The sequence below is a fragment of the Rutidosis leptorrhynchoides genome, chromosome 7 (genome assembly GCF_046630445.1).
Source record: "Rutidosis leptorrhynchoides isolate AG116_Rl617_1_P2 chromosome 7, CSIRO_AGI_Rlap_v1, whole genome shotgun sequence".
NCBI classification, from domain to species: domain Eukaryota; kingdom Viridiplantae; phylum Streptophyta; class Magnoliopsida; order Asterales; family Asteraceae; genus Rutidosis; species Rutidosis leptorrhynchoides.
In genome coordinates this window covers 112,265,057-112,272,281 of record NC_092339.1, presented here as the reverse complement: position 1 = coordinate 112,272,281, position 7,225 = coordinate 112,265,057, and positions in this window count along the sequence as shown.

Sequence of the window (7,225 nt, the reverse complement as noted above, 5' to 3'; positions counted from 1 at the left end):
ACAATAATCAAAGAACAAGTGATGATGATGATTATGTGCATATGTAATTCGGTTTTACAAAGAAAAGAAGAAGAGAAAAAGTCTTCAAGTTACTTACAATATTTAGAAAGAAAAGAGAGAAAAGTTGAGAGAATATGGGAAGTAAATGGGTAAGTGTAAATGAGAGGATTCTAGTGAATGAAGTAATGAAAAAAATTGAAACAAAACACTCCATATGGAGCCTAGGCCGACGGTTTTGGAGTAGGGGAGGGGGAAGAAAAATGTTCACTAGTCCATGCATGGTAAAGCTCATAAAAGGTGGTTATTAGATGGTTGTTTATGGGAACTAGTTGTAAGTATAATGTAATTTGATTCCTTTACACTAAACTAACTAGTTAGAGTTTAAATGGATTACTTACATGTATGTATGGGCTAACTAGTCCACTTAAGGGTGTAGGGTGGGCTTTATAAGCCCATGTTCAATTAAAAGCCCAAGTTGTATGTAATTAACAAATGAATCCAATTAAAGCCCAAGTAATTAACTAATAGTCTCAGTTAATTAAAATGATTAATTAAACTAATCATGAATGTAAATAATACTTGAAAATATTATTCGTGTAAGTTTCGCGTGTCACAAAGACGTTTTGGGCAATTAAAGTCAAGTTCGGGCAATCATGGCAACATGTAAATGTAATAACATACATTCGTTTTATCACACGTATTAATAATAACAATTATTAATAAATAACGTTGGAAAATCCAGGGTCGTTACATTACCCACCTGTTAAAGAAAATTTCGTCCTGAAATTTAAGCTGAAGTAGATGGAGGAGTCGGGAAAAGGTGAGGATACTTCCGTATCATTTGATCCTCTCGCTCCCAGGTAAACTCAGGTCCTCGTTTGGAATTCCATCGTACTCGGACGATCGGAATCTTGTTGCGTTTCAAAGTTTTAATCTCACGATCCATAATCTCAACAGGCTCTTCCACGAAGTGGAGTTTGTCGTCAATCGTAAGTTCCTCAAGTGGTATGATAAGTTCGGGTGCAGCAAGACACTTCTTCAAGTTTGACACGTGGAAGGTAGGATGAACTGAGCTCAATTGTGCTGGTAGATTCAAACGGTAAGCAATGGGTCCAACACGTTCCAAAATTTCGAAAGGACCAATGTATCATGGGTTTAACTTTCCACGTTTTCCAAAACGGATCACACCTTTCCAAGGTGCAACCTTCAACATTACACGATCACCAACGTTGAATTCAAAGTCTTTACGTTTAAGATCAGCATAACTCTTTTGACGATCGCGGGCAGTCTTAAGTCTAGCTTGAATCTGAGCAATCTTCTCCGTTGTCTCATGGACTACCTCGGGTCCTGTGATTTGCTTTTCGCCTACTTCGGCCCAACAAATAGGAGATCGGTACTTGCGGCCATACAATGCTTCAAAAGGTGCAGCATTAATGCTTGAGTGATAACTGTTGTTGTAAGAAAATTCGGCGAGCAGCAAATTCCATTCCCAGGCCTTTCCGAAATCAATGACACATGCACGCAACATGTCCTCCAAGGTCTGAATCGTTCGTTCACTTTTCCCGTCGGTCTATGGATGATAAGCAGTACTTATGTCGAGACGGGTTCCCATGGCTTCTTGCAAAGAACGCCAAAATCTAGAAGCAAAACGGGGATCGCGATCAGAGATGATCGATAAAGGCACACCGTGTTGTGATACAACCTATTTAATGTAAAGTTGAGCAAGCCTCTCCATTGTATCGGTTTCTTTCATCGCTAAGAAATGTGCAAATTTGGTAAGGCGATCAACAATAACCCAAATGGTATCGTATCCGCCCACCGTCTTTGGTAGCTTGGTGATGAAATCCATGGTGATCCTTTCCCACTTCCATTGTGGGATTTCCGGTTGCTGAAGTAACCCAGAAGGTCTCTGATGCTCGGCTTTAACCTTCGAGCAAGTCAAACACTTACCAACGTAAGTCGCAATGTCCTTCTTAAGATTCGGCCACCAATACTGTTCTTTAAGGTCGTGGTACATTTTGCCCGCTCCAGGATGAATCGAATATCTCGATTTGTGTGCTTCATTAAGTATAAGGTTCCGTAGATCTCCATAATAAGGTACCCAAATTCTTCCGGCATAACATCGGAGTCCAGACTTCCTAACCTCGAATCGAGAGACAAGTATGTTCAAATGTTCGTGAGATATGTTCTCCTCCTTGAGAGCCTCATATTGGGCTACTCTGATCTGGCTGTTGAGGTTCGAATGGATGGTGATGTTCAGAGCCCTAACACGAAGAGGTGCCGTCCTCTCCTTTCGGCTTAAAGCGTCAGCTACAACATTGGCCTTGCCAGGATGATAACAAAGTTCACAATCGTAGTCGTTGAGCGTCTCGATCCATTGACGCTATCTCATATTCAGTTGATTCTGATTGAAGATGTGTTGGAGACTCTTGTGATCGGTGAAGATAGTGCTCTTAGTTCCATACAAATAATGTCTCCACAATTTGAGCGCAAAGACAACGGCTCCAAGTTCGAGATCATGAGTAGTGTAGTTCCGCTCGTGAATCTTCAGTTGTCGGGAGGCGTAAGCGATAACCTTCGATCGTTGCATCAGTACACAACCAAAACCACTTTTCGACGCATCGCAATAAACAACAAAGTCGTCACTGCCCTCAGGAAGTGATAGGATAGGTGCGGTGGTTAACTTCTTCTTCAAAGTTTGAAATGCTGATTCGTGTGCGGTTTCCCAAATGAACTTCTTGCCCTTGTGAGTCAGCGCGGTCAAAGGACGCGCAATCAGAAAGAATCCTTCAATGAACCTTCGGTAATAACCGGTGAGACCTAGGAATTGGCGAATATGAGTCGGAGTAGTGGGGGTCTCCCACTTGCTGATAGCTTCAATCTTAGCGGGGTCAACTTTGATACCCTGGTCGCTCACAACATGACCCAGAAATTGAACTTCCTTCAACCAAAATTCACACTTGGAGAATTTGGCGTAAAGTTGCTCTTGTCTCAAGAGTTCAAGCACTAGTCGGAGGTGTTGCTCATGTTCTTCTTCGCTCTTAAAGTAGATGAGAATATCATCTATGAAGACGATAACAAACTTATCCAAGTACGGCTTGCAGACACGATTCATGAGGTCCATGAACACGGCAGGTGCATTTGTTAAACCGAATGGCATCACGAGAAACTCATAATGACCATAACGAGTCCTGAATTTGCAGTTTTCATCACGTCACTTTCCTTCACCCTCAACTGGTGATAACCGGATCGCAAATCGATCTTTGAGTAGACACTCGATCCTTGTAGTTGATCAAAAAGATCATCAATTCGTGGAAGAGGATACCAATTCTTGATAGTCAATTTGTTGAGTTCACGGTAGTCGATACACATACGGAAGGATCCAGCCTTCTTCTTCACAAACAACACAGGTGCGCCCCAAGGCGAGAAACTTGGTTGGATAAATCCACGGTCTAACAGCTCTTGTAGTTGACTCTGTAATTCTTGCATCTCGGAAGGTGCGATTCTATAAGGTGCGCGAGCTACAGGTGCAGCTCCTGGCACTAAGTTGATCTAAAACTCTACGGCTCTCGGCGGCGGTAATCCAGGCAATTCTTCAGGGAAGACATCGGAAAATTCGTTCACAATTCGAACATTGTTCACGCTCTTCACCTCAGTTTCTACCGCTTTCACATGTGCTAGGACAGCAAAACGTCCCTTCTTCATAATCTTTTGCGCTTTCACGCAACTAATGAGGTTCAACTTCGAGGTATATTTCTCTCCGTAGATGATTAGTGGCTCACCGTCTCCTTGTGGTATACGAAGAGCTTTATCTCCACAAATAATATCGGCCTTTATCTTGCTCAACCAGTCCATATCGACGATCACGTCAAAACTTCCCAGTTTGATAGGTATCAAATCAATTTCGAAATCTGCACCAGCTATGTTGATAATAGCTCGTCGACTAATATGGTCAACTTTTTCAAGTTTTCCATTGGCGACCTAGACAAGCATACTCTCCTTTAATGGGACTAATGACCAATTAATCTTATCTCAAAAATGTCTACATACATAACTTCTATCCGCACCAGTATCAAACAAGACAGAAGCTAAAAGATTGTTGATTATGAATATACCTGTCACCAAGTCGGGGTTTTCGCGTGCGTCCCTTGCATTAACATTGAAAGCTCTAGCGCACGGTGGTCCGCCATCTTTTCGCTTATTTGGACACGCATTTCTGAAATGGCCCGTATGCTCGCATTCGTAACACTTCCTTGGCCCTGTGGGGTTCGGCTTCCCATTCAAAGTGGTGACCTTGTAGTCTTTTCCAACATGCCCAGACCGTTGGCACTTCTTGCAGACAACATTGCAATACCCAGTGTGATGTTTGTAACACCTCTTGCATTGAGGTAGGGTTCCCTTGTAGTTCGGGTTGGAGTTGGTGTTGTTGTTGGGGTTGGGGTTTCCACCGTTGTTGTTTCCTCTGAAACCCTCATGTCGTTTCGCCGGGTTCTGTTCATAGTTCCTTCCCCTGTTGTTGTTGTTGTTGTTGTTGTTGTGGTTATCCCATTTGCGCTTCTCACTAGTACCCGCTTCAGACTTAGTTTTCTCCGGTTCATCGATGGTTATCTGATTCATTAAAGTATGCGCCATGCACATCGCTTCTGGGACATTTGGTGGTTTGGACGAGGTGATGTTTCCCTTAATGCTCTTAGGGAGTCCCCAGAAGTACCTTTCCATTCGTTTGAATTCCAGGGTGACCATTGTCGGACACGTCAGGGCTAATTCCAAAAATCTCCTGTTGTAACTATCAAGGTCGTTCCCAACGGCCTTTAACTGCATGAATTCCATCTCCATCTTTTGTATTTCGGTTCTCGGACAATACTCATCAATCATAGCCGCTTTGAATTCCTCCCATGGCGTAGCATACACCTCATCGATACCTTTCGCTTGAGCTAACGTGTTCCACCACGTTAGTGCGCCATCAGATAGCGTGCAAGATGCAAACTTGGTTTTGCTGTCCTCCGAACAGTTGCTAACTCGGAATACTGATTCAAGTTTCTCGAACCATCTGGTGAGGCCAACCGGTCCCTCGGTTCCACTGAAGTTATGTGGTTTGCAGCCCTGAAATTCCTTGTAAGTACACTTATTTCGAACGGGTGGTATAACCGGTGGTGGTGGCGGTGGAGCTTGGAGGTTTCTTTCTGCTAGGGCTGAGGCTACACGTTCTTGGATCATCTCTTTAATTTGAGCAGCAGTAGGTGTGGATCGACCGTTAGCCATGATGTTCTATACAAACATTTTGACTCAAGTCAAAATCCAGCATTCAATATATAATAATATAGTATATAACAACCAACATGTAAACAGCACAACACATGTTAATTAAGTAACGCACGTTGATACAAGTACCGCAAAACACCATACAGTAACGTAAATAGAACACTTGTGAAAAAAGTAACATCACAAAGTTTCCATTCATTAATAATAAGTTTCATACATCATGATAGATTCGTACAATACATAAGTGAAATATGAAACTACAACTAGATTACATCATAAAATCTAATACAAAAGGTCCTACGGTAAAGGTGGGTGTAGGATGTCTAAAACCTGAGCCAACTGCTCCTCGAGCTCAGTAACCCGAGCTCGGAGGATTCCCACCTCCCTTGTCAATTACTCGACAGTGGGAGCTGGTGGGGCGGGCGGTGCTGGTGGTGCAGGTGGGGCCGGTGGAGCGGATGGTGCAGACCGCACGAAACGGGGTGCAGATGTCCCGGCTCCAGAAATAGTCAGTACGTAACGGGGAACCCTACGTATCTGTGGGTCGGCAGGGTACGGCACAAGCCGTTTACGGGCACTACCCCTCCGACGCCGACCAAAAGCGTCAGTGAAAGTACGACTTCCATTCACCCCTGGAATGACGGTGCCATCAGGACGGTACCGCTTTTTCGGCTGGGTGGAGGGTGCCTGTATAGGTACGTCATCAAGGTTCTCTTCGTCGGAGTCACTGGAGTCATCTGTAGAGGAGTGGATGAAGGATCATCAGAATCATGTGGTGGTGACACGGGTGGCTGAACTGGTCGTCCATGAGCGGCCATCATCTGTCTGTATCTGAATGGCGGAATCGGCACTAAACGTCCATTAGGAGCGCGTCGGCACGGCATGCGCATATGGTTACGGAATGGCCCTTCCCCGAACTCTGCGGGAATCACAACACCACCGATGCGGGATTGTGGCTCCGAGGGTCCGGGAGCAGACGGAGCTGGAATCTCTGTAGGGTCCACGTGTCCGTCAATAGTAGCCACTGGTGCCGGCGCACTACTACTAACTCCAGAAGACGAAGTGCCGGGGTCACTGGTGCGTATCGGGATCGGTGTGTCGGCAGCAGCAGCAGGTGGGGTGGCTGACGAGTCTAAACTGCCCAAAACGATAGCAGGTGGTACATCCGACATCTGAACAAGGAAAAATAAATTTTCCATGTCAGTAATGTAGTGACTCGAACTTTTCCATGTTTATATATATATTAAATGAAATTGTTATTTACATGATTAAGTATATCCAACATGTTAAGCAATTAGACATATTAAGACTTGATTAATTGAAATAGGTTTCATATAGACAATTGACCACCCAAGTTGACCGGTGATTCACGAACGTTAAAACTTGTAAAAACTATATGATGACATATATATGGATATATATATATAGTTAACATGATATTATGATAAGTAAACATATCATTAAGTATATTAACAATGAACTACATATGTAAAAACAAGACTACTAACTTAATGATTTTGAAACGAGACATATATGTAACGATTATCGTTGTAACGACATTTAATGTATATATATATATCATATTAAGAGATATTTATACATCATAATATCATGATAATATAATAATTTAAAATCTCATTTGATATTATAAACATTGGGTTAACAACACTTAACAAGATCGTTAACCTAAAGGTTTCAAAACAACACTTACATGTAACGACTAACGATGACTTAACGACTCAGTTAAAATGTATATACATGTAGTGTTTTAATATGTATTTATACACTTTTGAAAGACTTCAAGACACTTATCAAAATACTTCTACTTAACAAAAATGCTTACAATTACATCCTCGTTCAGTTTCATCAACAATTCTACTCGTATGCACCCGTATTCGTACTCGTACAATACACAGCTTTTAGATGTATGTACTATTGGTATATACACTCCAATGATCAGCTC